Source organism: Ovis canadensis, chromosome 12 (assembly GCF_042477335.2).
Source record: "Ovis canadensis isolate MfBH-ARS-UI-01 breed Bighorn chromosome 12, ARS-UI_OviCan_v2, whole genome shotgun sequence".
Lineage (NCBI taxonomy): Eukaryota > Metazoa > Chordata > Mammalia > Artiodactyla > Bovidae > Ovis > Ovis canadensis.
Genome location: NC_091256.1, coordinates 90,231,354 through 90,255,823, shown reverse-complemented (window position 1 = coordinate 90,255,823; position 24,470 = coordinate 90,231,354). Strand labels below are relative to the sequence as shown.

The 24,470-nt window shown below is 47.4% G+C and overlaps 1 protein-coding gene across 8 annotated transcripts in view; it reads right to left on the bottom strand.

The window, feature by feature from the left end:
* Window positions 1-24,470, bottom strand: part of CAMSAP2 (calmodulin regulated spectrin associated protein family member 2) — a 96,795-nt gene that overhangs the window by 49,455 nt on the left and 22,870 nt on the right. The window lies entirely within an intron of this gene.

Here is a 24,470-nt window from a genome sequence, read left to right as displayed (position 1 = left end):
GAACTGGACATGGAACAACAGACTGGTTCCAAATTGGGAAAGGAGTATGTCAAGGCTGTGTACTGTCTCCCTGCTGATTTATCTTATATGCAGAGTATATGAGAAATGCCAGGCTGGATGAAGCCCAAGCTGGAATCAAGACTGCTCGGAGAAATATCAATAACCTCAGATATGCAGATGATACCACCCTTATGACAGAAAGCAAAGAGGAACTAGAGAGCCTTTTGATGAAAGTGAAAGAGAGTGAAAAAGTTGGCTTAAAACTCAACATTCAAAACACTAAGATCATGGCATCTGGTCCCAGCACTCCATGGCAAATAGATGGGGAAACACTGACCGACTTTATTTCCTTGGGCTCCAAAATCAGTGCAGATGGTGACTTCAGCCATGAAATTAAAAGACGATCGCGTCTTGGAAGAAAAGCTATGACCAACGTAGACAGCATATTAAAAAGCAGAGACATTACTTTGCCAACAAAGGTCCATTTAGTCAAAGCTCTGATTTTCCAGTGGCCATGTGTGGAAGTGAGAGTTGGAGCATAAAGACAGCAGAGCACTGAAGAATTGATGCCTTTGAACTGCGATGCTAGAAGACACTTGAGAGTCCCTTGAAGCAAGCAGATCAAAGCAGTCAATCCTAAAGGAAATCAGTCCCGAGTGTTCATTGGAAGGACTGATGCTGAAGCTGAAACTCCAAAACTTTCGCCACCTGATGCGAAGAACCGACTCACTGGAAAAGACCCTGATGCTGGGAAAGACTGAAGGTAGGAGGAGAAGGGGAAGAGAGAGGATGAGATGGTTGGACAGCATCACCGACTCCAATGGACATAAGTGTGAGCAAGCTCGGGGAGTTGATGATGGACAGGGAGGCCTGGGGTGGCACAGTCCAGTTCAGTTCAGTCGCTCAGTCTTGTCTGACTCTTTGCAACCCGATGAATCGCAGCACGCCAGGCCTCCCTGTCCATCACCAACTCCAGAAGTTCACTCAGACTCACGTCCATCAAGTCACTGATGCCATCCAGCCATCTCATCCTGGGTCGTCCCCTTCTTCTCCTGCCCCCAATCCCTCCCAGCATCAGGGTCTTTTCCAATGAGTCAACTCTTCGCATGAGGTGGCCGAAGTACTGGAGCTTCAGCTTTAGCATCATTCCTTCCAATGAACACCCAGAACTGATCTCTTTCAGAATGGACTGGTTGGATCTCCTTGCAGTCCAAGGGACTCTCAAGAGTCTTCTCCAACACCACAGTTCAAAGGCATCAATTCTTCGGCGCTCAGCCTTCTTCACAGTCCAACTCTCACATCCATACATGACCACAGGAAAAACCATAGCCTTGACTAGACAGACCTTAGTCGGCAAAGTAATGGCTCTGCTTTTGAATATGCTATCTAGGTTGGTCATAACTTTCCTTCCAAGGAGTAAGCGTCTTGTAATTTCATGGCTGCAGTCACCATCTGCAGAGATTTTGGAGCCCCCCAAAATTAAAGTCTTCCACTGTTTCCCCATCTATTTGCCATGCAGTGTTGGGACCGGATGCCATGATCTTCATTTTCTGAATGTTGAGCTTTAAGCCAACTTTTTCACTCTCCTCTTTCACTTTCATCAAGAGGCTTTTTACTTCCTCCTCACTTTCTGCCATAAGGGTGGTGTTATCTGCATATCTGAGATTATTGATATTTCTCCCGGCAATCTTGATTCCAGCTTGTGCTTCTTCCAGCCCAGAGTTTCTCATGATGTACTCTGCATATAAGTTAAATAAGCAGGGTGACAATATACAGCCTTGACATACTCCTTTTCCTTATTTGGAACCAGTCTGTTGTTCCATGTCTAGTTCTAACTGTTGCTTCCTCACCTGCATATAGGTTTCTCAAGAGGCAGGTCAGGTGGTCTGGTATTCCCATCTCTTTCAGAATTTTTCACAGTTTATTGTGATCCACACCGTCAAAGGCTTTGGCATAGTCAATAAAGCAGAAATAGATGTTTTTCTGGAACTCTCTTGCTTTTTCCATGATCCAGTGGTTGTTGGCAATTTGATCTCTGGTTCCTCTGCCTTTTCTAAAACCAGCTTGAACATCTGGAAGTTCACAGTTCATGTATTGCTGAAGCCTGGCTTGGAGAATTTTGAGCATTACTTTACTATCATGTGAGATGAGTGCAACTGTGAGGTAGTTTGAGCATTCTTTGGCATTGCCTTTCTTTGGAATTGGAATGCAAACTCACCTTTTCCAGTCCTGTGACCACTGCTGAGTTTTCCAAATGTGCTGGCATATTGAGTGCAACACTTTCACAGCATCATCTTTCAGGATTTGAAATAGCTCAACTGGAATTCCATCACCTCCACTAGCTTTGTTCGTAGTGATGCTTTCTAAGGCCCACTTGACTTCACATTCCAGGATGTCTGGCTCTAGATGAGTGATCACATAATCATGATTATCTGGGTCATGAAGATCTTTTTTGTACAGTTCCTCTGTGTATTCTTGCCACCTCTTCTTAATATCTTCTGCTTCTGTTAGGTCCAGACCATTTCTGTCCTTTATTGAGCCCATCTTTGCATGAAATGTTCCCTTGGTATCTCTAATTTTCTTGAAGAGATCTCTAGTCTTTCCCATTCTGTTCTTTTCCTCTATTTCTTTGCATTGATAGCTAAAGAAGGCTTTCTTATCTCTTCTTGCTATTCTTTGGAATTCTGCATTCAGATGCTATATCTTTCCTTTTCTCCTTTGCTTTTTGCTTCTCTTCTTTTCACAGCTATTTGTAAAGCCTCCCCAGGCAGCCATTTTGCTTTTTTGCATTTCTTTTCCATGCGGATTGTCTTGATCCCTGTCTCCTGTACAATGTCATGAACCTCATTCCATAGTTCATGAGGCACTCTATCTATCAGATCTAGGCCCTTAAATCTATTTCTCACTTCCACTGTATAATCATAAGGGATTTGACTTAGGTCATAGCTGAATGGTCTAGCAGTTTCCCTACTTTCTTCAATTTAAGTCTGAATTTGGCAATAAGGAGTTCATGATCTGAGCCAGTCAGCTCCTGGTCTTGTTTTTGTTGACTGTATAGAGCTTCTCCATCTTTGGCTGCAGAGAATATAATCAATCTGATTTCGGTGTTGACCATCTGGTGATGTCCATGTGAAGAGTCTTCTCTTGTGTTGTTGGAAGAGGGTGTTTGCTATGACCAGTGCCATTTTCTTGGCAAAACTATTAGTCTTTGCCCTGCTTCATTCCGCATTCCAAGGCTGAATTTGCCTGTTACTCCAGGTGTTTCTTGACTTCCTACTTTTGCATTCCAGTCCCCTATAATGAAAAGGACATCTTTTTTGGGTGTTAGTTCTAAAAGGTCTTGTAGGTCTTCATAGAACCGGTCAACTTCAGCTTCTTCAGCATTATCGGTCGGGGCATAGACTTGGATTACCGTGATGCTGAATGGTTTGCCTTGGAGACGAACAGATATCATTCTGTCGTTTATGAGATTGCATCCAAGTACTGCATTTTGGACTCTTGTTGACCATGACGGCTACTCCATTTCTTCTGAGGGATTCCTGCCCGCAGTAGTAGGTATAATGGTCATCTGAGTTAAATCCATCCATTCCAGTCCATTTTAGTTCACTGATTCCTAGAATGTCGACGTTCACTCTTGCCATCTCGTTTGACCACTTCCAATTTGCCTTGATTCATGGACCTGACGTTCCAGGTTCCCATGCAATATTGCTCTTTACAGCATCGGACCTTGCCTCTATCACCAGTCACATCCACAGCTGGGTATTGTTTTTGCTTTGGCTCCATCCCTTCATTCTTTCTGGAGTTATTTCTCCACTGATCTCCAGTAGCATATTGGGCACCTACTGACCTGGGGAGTTCCTCTTTCAGTATCCTCTCATTTTGCCTTTTCATACTGTTCAAGGTAAGAGAAACCCAAGTAAGATGGTAGGTGTTGCAAGAGGGCATCAGAGGGCAGACACACTGAAACCATACTCACAGAAAACTGGGCAATCTAATCACACTAGGACCACAGCCTTGTCTAAGTCAATGAAACTAAGCCATGCCTGTGGGGCAACCCATGGTGGAGAGGCCTGACAGGATGTGGCCCACTGGAGAAGGGAATGGCAAGCACTTCAGTGTTCCTGCCTCGAGGACCCGTGAACAGTGTGAACAGCACTGCTGAGCAGCGCTCCAATAAAGCTCTTCAGAGACTGATTGCCTGGTATTATGAGCATCAATACTCTTATTTTTTCAATTATTTGGCTCTTCCAGGTCTTAGTTGCAGCATGTGGGATCTAGTTCCTTGACCAGGGATCGAACTTGGGCCCTCTGCACTGGGAGTGAGTCTTAGCCAGTGGACAACCAGAGACGTCCCATAACTGATACTTTTGTGCTATAAACACATCACCTCGCTTAGTCTCCACTATGAGTTTCTCCCTGTCCTCTCAAGCCCTGTAACTGAATGTCTTGAGCACTCGGTTCCCCTTCTCAGTTACTGCCCACTTGCGTCTCCTGGATCACTGTCTGATGGGCCTCACTGAGGCTCCCCCGCCCCCTGCCAGGGAGCTGCTGCAACTGCAGCCCTAGGTGGACCCTCCCGGGCTCCACGGCACGGAGGCACGGCGAGCCCTGGTTCAGGAGGAGGCTCTGCGTCAGGCCGCCTGGGCACACCGGGGCTCCAGGGATGCGCTGCCACTGACAACAGGGCCCTCCAGGCCTCTGCAGCTCGGCTCCTCACGTATGAAGTCAGGGATAAAACACTGCAGACCTCAGACAAAGTGCTGAGGATGACACGGGTCAACAGACGTGAGGGCCCAGAGCAGCACTGGCGCCTGGTGTCCAGACGGGGCCCACTGACAGCAAAAACGGCTCTCAGTCATGAAGGGCAACTGGCTCAAGACTCAGCCCCTGCCAGAAACAACTGCAAAACTGGGAAAACACAGAAAACTACTTTCAGACACTGGCCTACAGATGACACAGGGGTGTGATTCCTGAAAGCAGAACCAACACACACACACACACATAAACACACACCCACACACACCACACCACACACACGCATACACAGACACACACACGTCCAGACTGCTATAAGCACTGGCCTACAGATGACACAGGGGTGTGATTCCTAAAAGCAGAACCAACACAAGCAGCCCCTCCACAGCACATGCAAAGGCGCTTCTGGCACACCAGAGCAGGAGAGCGAGCCCACGCTGCGTGTGCTGGGCTCGCTGAGCTGAAGACTTGGAGTCTGGGCACAGGAAGGCGGAGGCAGCGGACACCTGTGGAGCAGACTAAGGAGGGGAAGCTGCTCAGAGCGATCTGCAGGGCGCGCCCTCTGGCAGGCCACTCACCTGCACACGAGCAAGGCGGGACTGGGAAAGGCTGGACGGAGCCAGCTCCCAGGGAGAGGACAGCTATGGACGCCTGTGGGCAGAATCAACCCCCTCGGCTCACTGAAGCTTGCAAACAATCCACTTCCAGACAGCAAGATGGAGAGACCACACTGCCTGTCCAGGATACTCAGACGAGACTCCAGAAGGCCACTGAACAACAACTGGCTTAAAATAGCAAAGGTCACTCCAGACCTGCCCTGACAAAGGCCAAATACAAGCTCACAAGGATCAAGATGATCTGCAAGTAACTTAACTGCCTACCAAAAAAAAAAAAAATTCAAAACTTAAAAAAAATTATTTTAAAATAATTACAGGTTCACAAGAAGCTTACCAAAGTTCAACCCTTTTTAAAGGTGCGAAAGATTCATACCCTGAAAAATATGACAGCTACAATGTCTACCATTAAATTAAAAATTACAAGACATAGCAGCAGGAATATGTCTCATAATCAGGAGAGGAACCAGACAGATTTAAGAAAGATGATGGAATTATGACACAGACTCTAAAACAATATAAAACATGAACATATTGAGGAAACAAATATATCGGTTTTTTTTAAAGGAGTTTGTAGAGCTTAAAAACACAGTACTAGAAACAAAAGATTCACTGGATGAGCTTAACAGCAGATGAAGCAGAAAGTGAGCCTGAAAACACAGCAAGAGACACCATCAGAACTAAAGCCCCAGAGAAACAAGCCTCACCATCAGCAACACCAACACCAGAGCAGAGAGCCCCGGCGACGAGGAACACGCCTCACCATCAACAGCAACAGACGCCAGAGCGGAGAGCCCCGGCGACCTGGGGGAAACAGCAGGTCGTTTTGTAAGCAGAGCCCCAAAAAGCTGTGCCGGTGGGGGAGGACACAGGAAAAGCAACAAGGCCTCAAGAACTTCCTTTATTACTCTGAAAGAAAAAGCTGTCAACCCAGAGTTCTATAACCAACAAAATGTTCTTCAAAAAAACTAGAGATGAAATAAAGATATCTTTAGACAAACAAATACTGAGAGAAGTTGTCACACAAAAAAATGATGAAAGAAGTTCTTCAGGCTGAAGGAAGGTAACATCAGATGGAAACTTGTCGAATCAAAGGAAAGGCACCCAAAAAGCATACATGTGCCATGACTGGGGTGGACTTCGCCTTCTCATTTTTTTTTAACTTAAAAAAGTGACTTTTAAAGCAAAAAAAAATTCACTTAAAATTTGAAACTGATACTGAACAACAAAAAGACAAACCACTCAATTTAAAAATGGGCAAAGAATTCAACAGACGTTTTTCTGAAGCAGACACACAAGTGGCCACCAAGCACATGAAAAGACGCACGAAGTCTTTAGTGAAACGGAAAACAGGATCACAGCGAGACTGCCCCTTCACAGCCACTCAGGATGGCTAGAGGTTTTAAAATGAGAAGGATGTGGAGAGTTTCCAGCCCTCAGACACTGCTGGTAGGGGGTAAGATGGTGCAATTCCTGTAGAAAATTCTTCACAGGCTCCTCAGTGAGTTAGACACAGAATTACCACTATGACCCAGTACTTCTCCAGCTAGGTACATACCCTAAAGAACTGAAAACAGGTGTTCGAGTAAAAACTTGTGAATGAATACTCGTAGCAGCCATTATTCACAGTGACCAGAAAGTGGAAATGTCTGCCAGCTGACGAGCGGATACGTACACTGTGTCCTAGCCCTGCAACAGGAGGCTTGCTGGTGATAGAAAGGAGTGCAGTGTGGCCACAGGCCGCAACACAGGAGAGCCGTACAAGCACTATGCAGAGTAACGGAGCCACAGGGAAACTCCACATTCTAACTGGAGCAGTATTCACATTACCATCAGTCAGTTCAGTTCCCGGCCAGGTCAGACAAGATAACTATTTACTTTAAATAGGTACATTTTATTTAAATAATACCTTAACAAAGTCACTTTAAAAAAAAACAAACGCTGACTTGAAAGTCACTCAGACTTCACTGAACGCCCTTTTCTTCATCTATCAAATGTGGGTAATACTTACCTTCTCACCCCACAAGACATCAAATGAGATCCGTCAGTCAGTCAGTTCAGTTGCTCAGTCGTGTCTGACTCTGCGACCTCATGAACCGCAGCACGCCAGGCCTCCCTGTTCATCACCAACTCTCAGAGTTTACCCAAAATCACGTCCACTGAGTTGGTGATGCCATCCAACCATCTCATCCTCTGTCATCCCCTTCCCCTCCGCCTTCAGTATTTCCCAGCATCAGGGTCTTTTCAAATGAGTCACTTCTTTGCATCAGGTGGCCAAAGTATTGGAGTTTCAGCTTCAGCATCAGTCCTTCAAATGAATATTCAGGACTGATTTCTTTTAGGATGGACTGGTTGGATCTTCTTGCAGTTCAAGGGACTCTCAAGAGTCTTCTCCAGCACCACAGTTCAAAAGCATCAATTCTTTGGCACTCAGCTTTCTTTATAGTCCAACTCTCACATCCATACATTACTACTGGAAAAATTATAGCTCTGACTAGACAGACCTTTGCTGGCAAAGTAATGTCTCTGCTTTTTAATATGCTGTCTACGTTGGTCATAACTTTCCTTCCAAGGAGTAAGCATCTTTTAATTTCATGGCTGCGGTCACCATCTGCACTGATTTTGGAGCCCAGGAAAATAAAGTCTGTCCCTGTTTTCACTGTTTCCCCATCTATTCACCATGAAGTGATGGGACCGGATGCCATGATCTTCGTTTTCTGAATGTTTAGTTTTAAGCCAACTTTTTCACTCTCTTCTTTCACTTTCATCAGGAGGCTCTTTAATTACTCTTCGCTTTCTTCCATAAGGGTGGTGTCATCTGCATATCTGAGGTTATTGATATTTCTCTCGGCAATCTTGATTCCAGCTTGGGCTTCATCCAGCCTGGCATTTCTCATGATGTACTCTGCATAGAAGTTAAATAAGCAGGGTGACAATATACAGCCTTGACGTACTCCTTTCCCAGTTTGGAACCAGTCTGTTGTTCCATGTCCAGTTCTAACTGTTGCTTCCTGACCTGCATATAGATTTCTCAAGACACAGGTCAGGTGGTCTGGTATTCCCATCTCTCTCAGAATTTTCCACAGTTTGTTGTGATCCACATAGTCAGAGACTTTGGCATAGTCAATAAAGCAGAAATAGATGTTTTTCTGGAACTCTTTTGCTTTTTCGATGATCCAACACATGTTGGCAATTTGATCTCTGGTTCCTCTACTGTTTTAAAAACCAGCCTGAACATCTGGAAGTTCACAGTTCATGTACTGTTGAAATCTCGGAGAATTTTGAGCATTACTTTACTAACGTGTGAGATGAGTGCAATTGTGCGGTAGTCTGAGCATTCTTTGGCATTGCCTTTCTTTGGGACTGGAATGAAAACTCACCTTCCCCAGTCCTGTGGCCCCTGCTGAGTTTTCCAAATTTGCTGGCACACTGAGTGCAGCACTTTCACAGCATCATCTTTCAGGATTTGAAACAGCTCAACTGGAATTCCATCATCTTCACTAGCTTTGTTCGTAGTGATGCTTCCTAAGGCCCACTTGACTTCACATTCCAGGACGTCTGGCTCTAGGTGAGTGATCATACCATCGTGATTATCTGGGTCATGAAGATCTTTTTTGTACAGTGCTCCTGTGTATTCTTGCCACGTCTTCTTAATATTTTCTGCTTCTGTTAGGTCCATACCCTTTCTGTCCTTTATTGTGCCCAGCTTTGCATGAAATGTTCCCTTGGTATCTCTAATTTTCTTGAAGAGATGTCTAATCTTTCCCATTCTATTGTTTTCCTCTATTTCTTTGCACTGATCACTGAAGAAGGCTTTCTTATCTCCCTGCCATTCTTTGGAACTCTGCATCCAAATGAGTATATCTTTCCTTTTCTCCTTTGCTTTTCGCTTCTCTTCTTTTCTCAGTTATTTGTAAGACCTCCTCAGACAGCCATTTTGCTTTTTTGCATTTCTTTTTCTTGGGGATGGTCTTGATCCCTGTCTCCTGTACAATGTCACGAACCTCCGTCCATAGTTCTCCACGCACTCTATCAGGTCTAGGCCCTTAAATCTATTTCTTACTTCTCCTGTATAATCGTACGGGATTCGATTTAGGTCATACCTGAATGGTCAAATGAGATCAAAGTACATCAAAGTACCCTAAATGTTCAGTGACATAGTGAGTTACAGCGGTTTAATACCTCAGGCAGCAGTCAGCGTATGACTCTGGGATTAGCCTGCAAAGCAGTTTATCACCTGAAGATAACCTTTGAATTTCATTGTAATCATTTATTCTTATGTTTTCCCAAACGAATGCTACATGGATCAACAGTTTAAGGCATCCAATCGGGAGTGTGCCCGGCTGACTCAACGTGGACCTGCAAGGAGCCAGCACAGACGGCAAGCAGGCAGGATGGCCGCCACCACCGGGACAGCAGAGCCTGGGCTGCTTCATGGAGATCCCCGGAAGCAGGTGATAATATCCGGCCCATCAAGATTTAAGTATGGAACATCTGTGGCTTTCAAACGTCCTAACCGTGGTGACCTGGGCAAGTTTTATTTATAAGACAGTTTATATATGGCAGCTCAGGCTCATCACCAGCACTCAGCATAACTGCTGCCACCTCATGCCAGAGCCCTAAAGTGACAGCTATGCCCTTTCATGTGCTAACCAGCATGGCATCCCTCGTATAGTTGAGCCAGTCACATATGGTGTTCTTCAAAGTGTGTTTGTGTCTCAAAGCTTTCCAGATTTGACAGTTTCCCAGGCATATGGATCCTCAGCCGAAACCTGTGCTTCAAATCTCAAAATCTAAAAATGAGTTGCACAGAATACACTGAAATATGCTTTATCACATAAAAATAACCATCAGGAAAAGCTCCAGTTAACACTCAAAAAACTGCCTGAAAAGAAGTTTGTCAGCAAATTTCTTTCATCTGGGTCTGTATGAAAAATGTGCCTGACAGTACTAGCTTTACCAGAAAAAAAAAAGAAAAGAAACTGAACCACACGAGGTTATGACATAATCATAGCTGTTGCAACCACGCAGGCAGGGTCCGTCTGCCAAGCGCTGTCTGTGGAAAAGAGAGAGAGGAAGGTTGCAAGGTCTCCTTAGTGACATGGGAGGTCACCACCCAGGTTTCTGGAGACTGCAAAGAAGAGTTAAAGCCGTATATCAGCAGGCAAAATTTCACAAGGTTTGAACACAGCTATGGCAGAAACTCCATCAGCAAAGTAAGAAGTGGGAACACCGTTCCTCCCACCTGCCAAGCACCCAGAGGTCACGCTCCTTGCCGGCTGAAGGCCTCTGGGCAAGCAGGCACAGCAGCAGAATTCAGAACCCGAAGTCGCTCAGGCCAGCATCAAGGCCTCTCCACACAGATGCCAGCCAGAGGCAAAGAGCTGCAGATCCGCGAGGCACCACACCAGCTGACTGGCTGCAACACGAATGCTCACGGGGAAGCAGTCTGAGCTCGTACAGGGGTCAGTGCACGCAGCACGGGCGCTGTCAGCCCCCCGAGCCCCACACAGCCTGGTGACACGGCCCGCAAGAGGCGCTCCTGCCCACAATGGCACGGCATCTCCACTCCGTCCATTCTAACGAAGCTGAACAAATGTGTGAAGGGATCAAAAGACTGTCAAGATTTTTTATTAACTCTCTGAGCTGGTAATACCTTAAAGAGCATTGATTTTTCAAACAGTTGAGAAGTAATGTCCACGTAAAATGCTCCCTCTATAATTTTGGTAGACCATAACATACGTAACTCTTTTAAAACATTGATTTTTAATGAATCATTAAATACTGACATTATTTAAATCCAAATTCTAATTTAGATCATGAAAAATACTGAAAAATAATAATTTATCAATAACAATGCTGTTTAACAACAAAAAAGAGATTTTTAAAAACATCAGGTTTCCTTGCATTTTCAGACCTTCAGTAATATTCTCATCACCACGCGGGAGCTAGGAGTGAGGACAGACCACAGAGGCGGAGGGGAAGGCCGACTACAGGCGGCGGCGCCACAGAGTGCTGCGATGAGTCAGCTGTCAAAGCAGCCAAAGCACTTCAGAACCCCCGTGCCTCACCATCATTTTAAACGAAACTTTATGAGAAAAAAGAACAAAACTGGAGGTGTCACGACCTTTGACCTCAGACTTTCCTACAAAGCCACAGTCATCAAAACAGCGTGGTGTTGGCACAAAAAGACTCGCAGACCAACCGAACAGAACGGAGCCCAGACATAACGCCACACACCTACGGCCAACCAGCCTACAGCGCAGGAGGGAAGGAGACCGACGGGGGAGAGTCTCTCTGAGTGGTACCAGGAGCACGGAACGGCCACATGTGCAGAGAGCGTGTTCTTACACCATACAAAGAAATCACCTCAAAATCGCCTGAAGGCCTAAACGTAAGGCCTGAAACCACAGAACTCCCAGAAGAAAATATAGGCAGTGGCTCCGATGGTAGAGAGCTGGCCTGTGATGCAGGCAGTCTGGGTTCGATCCCTGGGTCGGGAAGATCCCCTGGAGAAGGGAGCGGCAGCCTATTCCAGGACTCTTGCTGGAGAACTGCACGCACAGAGGCGCCTAGCAGGGGCTGCTGTACATGAGGGAGCAAAGAGTCGGACACGCCTGAGCAACGGCTTCCCTGGTGGTTCAGACGGTAAAATAAATCTGCCCGCAGCATGGGAGACCCAGGCTCAATCCCTGGGTTGGGAAGATCCCCTGGAGAAGAGGATGTTCAATCCACTCCAGTACTGTGGCCTAGAGAACCCCGTGGACAGAGGAGCCTGGTGGGCTACAGTCCATGGGGTTGCAAAAGGTTGGACACAACTGAGCTACCAACATTCAAGGGGCTAATATCCATAAATAAAGAACCCACAGAACTCGAATCAAAAACAAACCTAACCCCCCAAAATATATATATATTAAAAAATGGGCAGAGGACCGGAATAGACACTGTTTCCAAAGAAGACACATGGATGCCAACAGGCAGCAGGGAAAGGTGCTGAACATCACTAACCACCTTGCTCTCGGCCAATCTGGTGGCTCTTCCCAGTTCCTGAGACATACCTGCAGGCCACTATGCCTGCTGTCTCCGCTGCCTGGAATGTTCTTTCCCAGGAGTCCTTCCAGTATTCAGGCCTCAGCTCAGGCATCAGTCCTCTGGACCAGCCTTCCCTGACGCCTCGGCGGGAGACAGCACACTTCACTTCCTCTGCCTCTTTCTTCTTGATTTCTTTTCTTCAGGGCAGTCCCCGCTATCGGAAACTGTTACAGTCTGTTTAGCTTTTCACTGCTCATCCACTTTGCTGCAGTGCCAGCTGTGTGAGAGCGAGGCTCTTGTCTTCCCATCGCTGTCCTGTCGCCGAGGCCCCAGTGGTTCTCAGTAAGCTCTCACTGCACCAAGTAGCTCACATCTCACAGAGCACAAAGTAACACGTGCAGCCCCCAAACCTCCAGTTCCAGAACATGCTCCCTCCAGGAAACTCTCCCCAGGAGCTGATCATCCCGACGTGAGGCTGACTTACTTGGTGGCCTGTCTCGTTCGCTGTCGGGGATGCTGGCCGCCCCATCTCGGCCTAAGTGGCCCCTGGTGGAGAGCTCTGCTCACAGCCGCCCTCCTGGGGGAGGCTGCCCCAACCCTCCCACCCAGGAGCGATGCACACCGTCTCCTCAGCTTGCTCCATCACGTCCTCCCTCTTTCATTTTCCTCATGGCCCTCATCACTCTCTAAAGTCACCCTTTTAATGTTTACTAGGTGGACTATTTACCACAAACTAAAGATTTGAGCTTCAGGAAAACTCAGAATCAGCTCAAAACTCAAAACTCATAATCAGCATTCTCAGATCCCTGCAAGTAGAGCAAGAGGACTTCCTGAAAGACAGGCCCCCGGGGCAGCTTTGCAACACGGTCACTTTGTGCCACAGCTCATTCTAACCCTCTTTTCAACACAGAACAGGGCATGCTCAGAAGGAGTCCGAGTGCCACAGAGATCCTCTTTTCTATCACAGAAGCTCATTGATCCAGGTGTCTGAACACAGGCAAGCATCCAAACGGAGCAGTTTGTACAGTTTTTAAATAATCATCTATTCTCCTTAACTCTCATCACTGACATTAATTAAAAACAATTTGCTAAACTATTACAGTCTGCCAAGCTAAAAAACAGCTCGGTATCATGGGGACGGGGTGCACGGTCAGTCTGTTCAACACAGCCTGGAGTGTGGACGACCACAGACCACCGCGGGCCCGTGCCCTGCTCACAGTGCTGGCCGGGGCTGTACAGATGGGAAAGTCTGATCTCTGCACCACACCTGCAAAAGCAGCTCAAACCCAGTGCTCCAGCCATGTATGTTCAGATGCAAGCGTGTAAGCTAATGCTTGCAAGGAGCTGACTCTCTGGAAAAGACCCTGATGCTGGCAAAGACTGAAGGCAGGAGGAGAAGGGGACGATAGAGGATGAGACGGTCGGATGGCATCACTGACTCGATGGACATGGGTTTGGGTGGACTCCGGGAGCTGGTGATGGACAGGGAGGCCTGGTGTCGCAGAGTTGGACACGACTGAGTGACTGAGCTGATGCTAATGCTATATGTTATTTAAAGGAAAAGTACCCTCAACAGCACTGGTTCCTTAAATTTAGTAATCCACAATGGATAGTCACCTTTTCTCTCTTTAAAAGATGAAAAGTCTCAGTTAATATACATTTACTTCACCTTCAAAAATCATCAAAAATTACCGCTGGCAGGTCTATACTATCAGACAACTCTCTAAATATTTAGCTTTTGCCACTTTGAATATGTTAGGAAGGTGAGATTACCAACAGACAATACAACTTCCACTATTTACAAGTGAGATTTATTTACGAAGTATGGAGTAACCATGCTTTGGAAGTGTATCGTTACATCATACTTTAGAAGCTAGCTCCGAAAAGTCAGATTTTTTACAAAAGAATATGCAGATGAATCTGCAATATATACTTAGCTTCAAATCAAATGAAATGACTAACATTTTTTAATTGGAAAGTAAGACAGGTATCAAAGTATTATTTCAGGAAAATTAATCTACTAGAAGTATGCCATTGAAATTAGATAAAATAAATCTTTTTTTTTTCTTGGCCACGCTGTGCAACTTGTGGGATCTTAGTTCCTAGACCAGGGATTGAATCTAGACCCACGGCACAGAAAGCGCCAAGTCTTAACCACTGGAAAACCAGGCAAGGCCCCAGATAAATAAACCTTAAGGTGGCAAGTCCACACGCAGACTCCAGTCCCACGGTTTCCTTCTTTTTTTCTTCATTAAATCAGATACAAGTTGGTAACTTATAGATTAAAATACATTTTTAAGAAAAATATAAGTACGGCATCTGGTTTTCAGTACCAACACTGTCACCTTACCACTCTTCCCTGTAAAAAAACAACTAAACAAGTGATTTTAAATGTGTGTTTATAATCCATTTGTGGGTCAAGCATGAAGTAGGCTCCATCAACCACAGTCCTCATGTTTTGCAAACAGAACAGGAAACAAGTCAGGTTACAAGGGTAACTGTCGTGTGTGGCAGCAGCTAGACCAGCTGCAGGTCCGCAGCACAATGCATCCATGTGGACCTCAGTCAAGAGAATTCCAGAGCTCCAGCCCAGACGGCGGCAAAGGCCTCTCTCCACGCCAGACTCCACTGCTACGCGAAAGCTGTCCGCGGAGTTAACTGGGACGAAGGAGATGGGTGGCTCACTCTTTACAGTGTTTCACGACGTTTCTCTCAATGGCAGGCACTGGTCTCTTGAATGAGTCGTGCTAATTTAAACACCTGAGACTTACTGAGAGGACACTGAGGCAGGGCACAGAGTCTGGGAGATGGGCCAACTCAGGACAGACAGACGCGGAGCACCCCCAGGCCTGGCAGGGTGCTCGTGAGCTCTGCCTCTGCCTCCATCCCCATGCTGCCCACACAAGGCAAGCAGCCTCTGCCATCAACCCCCGGGGAAACCAGCGGCGGCAGGGCACGGAGCACAGACGTGGCCTCTGGCGGTCAGCTCTCCACTGTCCCAATCGATCAGAAACATCTGATTTTTACGGCCAGAAGTCAACATTTCGTTTTGTAAGTACTATGCACCAGGCATACTACTTGGTTCAATATGATAAATATACACAATATATGTGCATATTAAAACATTACGTTGTACTGCTTAAATATATGCAGTTTTTATCAGTAAAACTGAGGGGAAATGAGATACATAAAACATGTTTTCAATAGCTAGAGGAGACTGCATTAAGAGCAAGTCTTTTAAAATAATGAACATTACATTGAACATTGCAATAAACACGACATTTTTCGTTTCACATAATGTATTCTTGAAAACTTAGGTTATTAAAAGTCATACTTTTCCAAATCAGTGTTATGAAAATGAATCCTGGTATAAAACACTTAAAATTTAAAATTTATTTTGCAAAGCAAAACACTTTTTAAAAAAATCTGTTTTTTAAAGTCAGTTGTCACTAAAGGAGACGTCCCTATGCAAGAAGAGTACCTGCTGAGATCTGAATGTTTCAGTTCAGTTCAGTCGCTCAGTCGCGTCCAATTCTTTGAGATCCCATGGACTGCAGCTCGCCAGGGCTCCTTGTCCATCACCAACTCCCAGAGTCCACCCAAATCCATGTCCATTGAGTTGGTGATGCCATCCAACTATCTCATCCTCTGTTGTCCCCTTCTCCTCCTGCCCTCAATCTTTCCCAGCATCAGGGTCTTTTCCAATGAGTCAGTTCTTTGCATCAGGTGGTCAAAGTATTGGAGTTTCAGCTTCAGCATCAGTCCTTCCAATGAACACCCAGGACTGATCTCCTTTAGGATAGGCTGGCTGGATCTCCTTGCAGTCCAAGGGACTCTCAAGAGTCTTCTCCAACACCACAGTTCAAAAGCATCAATTCTTCGGCCCTCAGCTTTCTTCACAGTCCAACTCTCACATCCATACATGACCACTGGAAAAACCATAGCCTTGACTAGATAGACATTTGTTGACAAAGTAATGTCTCTGCTTTTTAATATGCGGTCTAGGTTGATCATAACTTTCCTTCCAAGGAGTAAGCATCTTAATTTCATGGCTGAATGTTTGTGTCCCCCTAAAGCTCGAATGTGGGAACTAGAAAGCACCAGGTGATGGTGTGAGGAGGGGGCCCCAGGGAGGCTCCCTCCCTTCCCCCAGGAGGTCACAGCAGGAGACTGGCAGCCTGCAACCCAGAATCGGCCTTCAGCAACACCCAGCCATGACAACTCCCTGGCCTTGGCCCCCCGCCTCCAGAGCAGGGCGCAAGGGATGAACTCTGGTTGCTTATAAGCCAGAGCCTGTGGGACTCTGCTGAGCTCAGAGAGGCCTGGCCCGTCCAGCCAGCCTCCCCTGCGCTCAGTCTCCCATCTGCTCCTCTCCCCACGCTCCTCGTGGCTGCCATACACCCTTCTCACGGAGGGACACCCTGCTTCACGCTGACAGTTCCTGCCAGGCTCCCAGAATTGACACAGAGCAAAATCCACAAGGACGAGAGCAGGGGTGGCAGCACGGTGTGTGCAGCAAGAGCGCGCACCAGGTCAGGGGCCGTGGCGGGCCGGGGGGCCGCTGCGCCAGGCCAGGGGCCGGGGCGGGCCGGGGGGCTGCTGCGCCAGGCCAGGGGCCGGGGCGGGCTGGGGGGCCGCTGCACCGCCAGGGGCTAGTCTCCAAAGTCTACCCAGCTCATGATGCAGCTCAATACCGAAGGAACAGACACCCAGGCAAAAGCGGGCAGACGGCCTACACAGACGTTTCCCCAAGGAAGACACACAGATGGCCAAGAGGCAGATGAAAAGATGCTTAACCGCGCTAATTATTAGAGAAATGCAAATCAAAACTCAGTGAGGTGTCACCCCACGTGGGTCAGAATGGCCATCATCAAAACCACACGAGCGACAGAAGCTGGAGAGCAGGGAGCCCTCCCACGCCGCCGGCGGGAGTGGGAGCCGGCAGCCGCCACGGGCCGCAGCATGGGCTCCTTCAGAAACTAAGCACAGAGCGACCACAGGGCCCGGCAGCGCCACTCCCGGGCGGATAGATACCTGGAGAAAAGCTTCGTTCGAAAGGATACATGCACCCCAACATTCACAGCAGCACGACACACCACAGTGAAGACACAGAAGCAACCCAGGGCCACTGACAGACGATGGATAGAGAAGATGTGGGGCGCACAGCGACGGGACGCGAGCCGTGAAAGAACGACATGGCGCCACTGGCCGCAGTGCGGGGGGACCTGGGGTCACCATAAGAGGGAAGCCAGGCAGAGAAAGGCAAGTGTCACCTGACAGCACTTTTATGTAGAATCTAAAAAGATGATCCAGATGGACAGACCGACAAAACAGAAACAGGCGTGGAGAATGAACTTACAGTCACCAAGGCGGGAGGGTGCAGGGAGGGACGGACGGACAGAGTCACCTCGATTCCACCTCAGCAACGCTTCTCCGGCACCTCCACAGCCGCCGTGCTCGCTCCCCCAGCAGAGTGACCGTCTGCAACGCGAGCCCGATGCTACCCTGCCTGCTGCAGAGCCATCACCTCCAGGATGAAGGACACGCGGGGTCATCATGCCCATCCCCGTCCAGTGCTCCGGCCTCAGTGCTCGTCGTCTCTGACACGCACCCGGGCTGAAGCTGCACTCCGACGGCACGCGCCCACACACCAGCTGCACCTCTGTGCCCGCCCGGAAGCCCCTTCAGAGCCGTCAAGACTCGGCCCAAGAGCAGGAGCGAGTCTGGAGCCCCTCCACTCCTGAAACACACGTATTATAAGTTGCTTGTTTCTCTAACCCCCAGGAGAATGCGAGTCTCTGGAGGACAGAGGCTCCTCCCAGTCACAGTAGGTGATACAGAGTATCCGGCAGAAGTGCTGTCAATAAACTGGAAAACATTAATAGATGGCCTGACTTCAGGTTGATTATAAACATAAAGGTTTTGCGAGATCATCCGGTAAAATGAACACACATTCAACAAGTTATTTCTAGAAGACAGTAATCTGGAGTTCTAAATAAAATAAACGCTAAGTCAAATGTTAAAAAAAATGGTTATATCAAAAGATAATGTGACTTTGAGCCTTGAAATACTAACGGAATCCAAACCAGGTCCATGATTCATGGAATACCCAGCACTATGCATGAAGAAAATCCTGTTCAACAAATGCCGGAAGAATTTAGAATAATTTTTCACAGATAAGCTCTGCTCATAGTTTCCAAGACATTATTCTACACGGGTGACTAGAAATAAGTCCTTCCTCAGCCACTACTGTAATAAATCTCACATTTATGTAACCCTCTTTCTCTAAAGGGCAGTTTCTAAACTTCTTACATCGGTCAGTGACTGAGTTCCAGCGACGGCGGCGCCCTGGGGACCCCAGGACAGCAGTGGGGGGCGAGTGTGCTGCAGGGGCAGCAGCGAGGAGGACGGGCCGGCGGGGGTTTGCTCTTCTGTTTGTTTGCTGCAGGCAGGATAGAAACGACTCCACGCACCACTGCTGCCACAGCAAACCCCCAGGAAAGCAGCACGGAAACTCACTCCATGATCCTGTAACGCACAAGAGTTAAAAATCCCAACTCGGGCTCACAGCCTCTTCAGTCAAGGCAACCGGCCGATTTTCCGGGCTCCCCTCACGTGTGGCCCCCGTGTAGGGGGGCGATATCACTGGTGACGCACAGCACGCCTGCACAGCCCACACTGGGTCAGGACCTTCTTCAGCCCGCTGCCTCTCACCGATCCCGTCCCACCCACGGAAACAGCGTGAATCACTCATCCCCAACGCCTTTCCTCACCAGCGGGCAGCAGTCACCACACCCGCCTGTACGATCCCAGTGCTACCGCTTACACTCCCACGGGGAGCACCGATTTCATGCCAACAAGCATTTTCCTCTTTCTTTCTGGATTCTTCTTTCTCTCTGGATTCTAAGTTTCACATCATCCAAGTGCAGGCACCCGTGGTCAGGAGAATGCGGACAACAAAACGTGATAAAGCCACACCCCTTTACTTGCAGGAACAGCCTTCCTGAGGGCAAACAGATGCTCCCATCATCCCCCTGCTTTAAACACAGCTTCACTGGCCTTATCCTACAGCAAGGCAGGGTAATGGATAGCGTGAGTGTGTGTGTGTGTGTGAGTGTGTGAGAGCGTGTGTGTGGGAGTGTGTGTGTGTGAGAGTGAGTGAGAGTCGCTCAGTCGTCTCCTACTGTTTGTGACCCCGTGGACTGTGGCCCACCAGGCTCCTCTGTCCATGGGCTTCTCCAGGCAAGAGTGCTAGAGTGGGCGCCATGCCCTCCTCCAGGGCATCTTTCTGGCCCAGGGAGCGAGCCCTGGTCTACACTGCACACGGATTCTTTATCGTCTGAGCCAGCAGGGAAGCCCTAAGGGGCAGCACCAGAGGCGCATTATAATTCTTCAGCTTATACTGTGTGACTGCCCCAAGCATCCATCACAGCAATGCTGATAGTTCACCAAGAGAACGTTTCATGCCTTCCTTATCAAATGATCGATCAGCACACTTTAGTTCCCATTAAGCAAACAGACTACTAAAGCTCTTTCTGGTACTCATTAAAAGAAACACTTCAAAATAAAATTTTTCTTTATATGACTGCTTCAGAACAAGATCTGATTAAATAATAAAGGTTATTTTATAAATCAAACATGGAAATCAATCTCATTATTTCATATCACACATACTATATACATATACATTTACTTTAATAGAGCTTTACGAATACCAACTTTTTCCTATACATGCAAACATGAGTGGAAAGCTGATTTACAACCAAGAGTTTGATTTCATAACCAGTCTACAGTTTACATAGCATGAATCCAAATATTTAAGCGCTCAAATTTGCTTTGGATTACAGCATTATACATTAGAAAGCCACAGTTTTAGCTCATTCAGATTCTAATTCTAGTCTTGCTACTAAATAATAATGCTGCTGCTGCTGCTAAGTCACTTCAGTAGTGTCCGACTCTGTTCGACCCCATAGACGGCAGCCCACCAGGCTCTTCCGTCCACGGGATTTTCCAGGCAAGAACACTGGAGTGGGGTGCCACTGCCTTCTCCAAATAACAGTGCTACCCTGGCCAAATTGCTTAACCTCTAAATTCTAAGTATTACATATGTGAAATGACTCTGGAGTAGATCAAATTTCTCAGATCACATTCTTGATCATAGAAGTCACTCTGAACACTTGTTAAAAATACATGTTAAAAATACATGTCCCAGGTGGACTTCCCAGGTGGTCCAGAGGTTAAGACTCCATGCTCCCACTATAGGGACATGAGTTCAAACCCTGCCTGGGGACCCTGCATGCTTCAAGGTGCCTCGACCCCTGTTCTAAGGCGCCATGCTAGCAGCTCTGGAGGGCCAGGAAGTCTGTGTTCAAAGTCCCCCTGGACTGTGTTCCCCAGGCTGCTCCCAGCTGGCAAGTTTCCTATTACACACAGGTCAGCTCTGATCTCTAAGGCTCTTTCAGTTTAGTTCAGTTCAGTCACTCAGTCGTGTCCGACTCTTTACCACCCCACGAATCGCAGCACGCCAGGCCTCCCTGTCTATCACCAACTCCTGGAGTTCACTCAAACTCATGTCCATTGAGTCGGTGATGACATGCAGCCATCTCATCCTCTGTCATCCCCTTCTTCTCCTGCCCCCATTCCCTCCCAGCATCAGGGTCTTTTCCAATGAGTCAACTCTTTGCATGAGGTGGCCAAAGTACTAGAATTTCAGCATCAGTCCTTCCAATGAACACCCAGGGCTGATCTCCTTTAGGATGGACTAGTTGGATCTCCTTGCAGTCCAAGGGACTCTCAAGAGTCTTCTCCAACACCACACTTCAAAAGCATCAATTCTTCGGCGCTCAGCTTTCTTCACAGTCCAACTCTCACATCCATATATGACTACTGGAAAAACCATAGCCTTGGCTAGACGGACTTTTGTCGGCAAAGTAATGTCTCTGCTTTTCAATATGCTATCTAGGTTGGTCATAACTTTCCTTCCAAGGAGTAAGCGTTTTGTAATTTCATGGCTGCAATCACCATCTGCAGTGATTTTGGAGCCCCCCCCTAAAAAGTCTGACACTGTTTCCACTGTTTCCCCATCTATTTGCCATGAAGTGATGGGACCGGATGCCATGATCTTCGTTTTCTGAATGTTTAGCTTTAAGCCAACCTTCTCACTCTCCTCTTTCACTTTCATCAAGAGGCTTTTTAGTTCCTCTTCACTTTCTGCCATAAGGGTGGTGTCATCTGCATATCTGAGGTTATTGATATTTCTCCCAGCAATCTTGATTCCAGCTTGTGTTTCTTCCAGTCCAGCGTTTCTCATGATGTACTCTGCATACAAGTTAAGTAAGCAGGGTGACAATATACAGCCTTGACGTACTCCTTTTCCTATTTGGAACCAGTCTGTTGTTCCATGTCCAGTTCTAACTGTTGCTTCCTAACCTGCATATAGGTTTCTCAAGAGGCAGGTTAGGTGGTCTGGTATTCCCATCTCTTGAAGAATTTTCCACAGTTTATTCTGATCCACACCTTCAAAGGCTTTGGCATAGTCAATAAAGCAGAAATAGATGTTTTTCTGGAACTCTCTTGCTTTTTCCATGATCCAGCAGATGTTGGCAATTGGATCTTTGGTTCCTCTGCCTTTTCTAAAACCAGCCTGAATATCTGGAAGTTCACGGTTCACGTACTGCTGAAGCCTGGCTTGGAGAATTTTGAGCATTACTTTACTAGCGTCTGAGATAAGCGCAATTGTGCGGTATTTTGCACTTTCTTTGGCATTGCCTTTCTTTGGGATTGGAATGAAAACTGACCTTTTCCAGTCCTGTGGCCACTGCTGAGTTTTCCAAACTTGCTGGCATATTGAGTGCAGCACTTTCACAGCATCATTTATGAAATTCATAGAATTTAAGATTTTATGACACAGATCAAATCCATCAGCCCAACCTGATGATATCAAACGCAGTACACATGCAACTTCATTTTGTTGCAGAGTAAAGTTCAAAAGCTACAAGTCCCATCTGGCTCCACTTGCCAGAAGTCCCTCAGATTCCAAGTCCTCCTACGTACCAGTACTTATGTGGACAGAGAGCCCAAGAGGTGACCTGACTCGGGTTAGGACGCGCTGCGGCTCCAGGGCACACAAGTCGCCGTGGGTTTAACGCCGACTGAAGCAATGACGTCAGGCCTCAGAGCCTGTGCCTCCCATCCGGCGACTATGCACGTGCTGCATGTGGGCCTGCTCACGGACGTGGGCCAGGCACGCACACGTCCCAGTTCAGCCCTTCCGCCAACCTTACAGACTACAACTATGTGCTGAATAACGGCTAACGTACATCCTAACTATTGACAAACACACTTCCTGACAATACTTTTCCACTGATGTAGATACAGAAGAGCATATTTTGCAGGCTGTACCCCCACAACCTCTCTGTAAGTGCACTTGGATGGAGGAGAGATCCCCAACAGGTGTTCTCACTTTTGCCTGAAAAAAAAAAAGGCATTTCCTTCAACCCCTACCCAGCCCAAGCTGATCAACTCTGTTTAGCGAGCCCGCCTCACCCTCACAGGGGCGTTTCTGCTGCCCCCGAGTATTTCCCCGGAGGCTGCGAGGCGGCGGCAGAAATAAGGCTGCAACCAAGATAGCTGGGAGGCGGGAGGCGCGGTGGGGCCAGTGCAGCCGGTGCCCTTAAACACACGAGTTTTCACCGCACCGCTCAAAATGCAGGACCCGGAAGGACACTCACTAGTCTCAAACCAAAACGAATGATTTCTCAAGAAACAAAGCTTTTACTAGTACTCAATCATTTTCTCACACAGGTTTTAGAAAAATAGTAACAGTACAATATCATCAATCAAAACTTCATAGCAACTGGAAAACCTTAAATCAAGTTGTAAGAGAGACTGAAAGTGCACAGTGAGAGCACGGGCCAGTAGGTGCGACACAGCAGGGGGACGTGATGCGGCCCAGCGTGAGCGTCTGAGGCCCACAGACAGAAGCCAGACCCAGAGATGCAACGCCACACCCCTGACATCACATTCCTTAAACCTCAGCTCCTGGAAAGCGAAAGTGAAGTGAAAGTTGCTTAGTCGTGTCTGACTCTTTTTGACCCCATGGACTATATAGTCCATGGAACTCTCCAGGCCAGAATACTGGACTGGGTAGCCTTTCCCTTCTCCAGGGATCGAACCCAGGTCTCCCACATTGCAGGTGGATTCTTTACCAGCTGAGCCACAAGGGAATCCCAAGAATACTGGAGTGGGTAGCCTATCCCTTCTCCAGCCGATCTTCCCGACCCAGGAATCAAACTGGGGTCTCCTGCAATGCAGGCGGATTCTTTACCAACTGAGCCACCAGGGAAGCCCTCAATTCCTGGAGTCAGATTTACTAGCAAGATCAATGCAGAGTGAAAGTAGCCTGATGGGAAAGCAAAGAGTAGTCTCCCAAACCTGCACCTTCACACACACAAGCCTCACCTGGAAAAATAATGAAGGAAGCGTGGCAAGTCTGTTTCACTCTTATTAGAGAGGACCTAAAATAGATAACCTTCTCTGAGGATGAGCAGGTCATGTGACGTGTACCACTGGTACCTGAAAGAATTGGGCAGACGCAGACACAGACTCAGCACCATGGACATGCTCTGTAAACATCCCCTTGGCCTGAGCAGTGGAAGCAAAAGCAGGCAGAGCAGGAGTGTCCACCCAGTGCAGACTCGAGAGCGCGGACAGGGAGCCGCTGCGGGGCTCCTGAGCAGAGTTCTGCTCAGCCCTGGGGCCTGCAAGCTGCTCGTGGGCACCATGCAGGCGTGCAAACCTCAGAGGGAACCGTGAGGTGAACCTGCAGCCATCAACAGAAGGCCAAAATCTCCTATCTGATAAGAAACATTCTTAGTTTTCCTCAATGATTCTGCAGTTTAATAAATCTGTTACTAAATTCATTAACTAAAGTTTTCTCGAGATGTCATTCTTCATTTCTTGAAAATAATAAAAATAGGTTGTTTTAAAGAAGGAAAACAGGCAGAAAGCAGAGGTAGGTCAATCAGCTCTTCTAGAGCTCTATTTGGTAAACTGATTTTCCCTCATCCT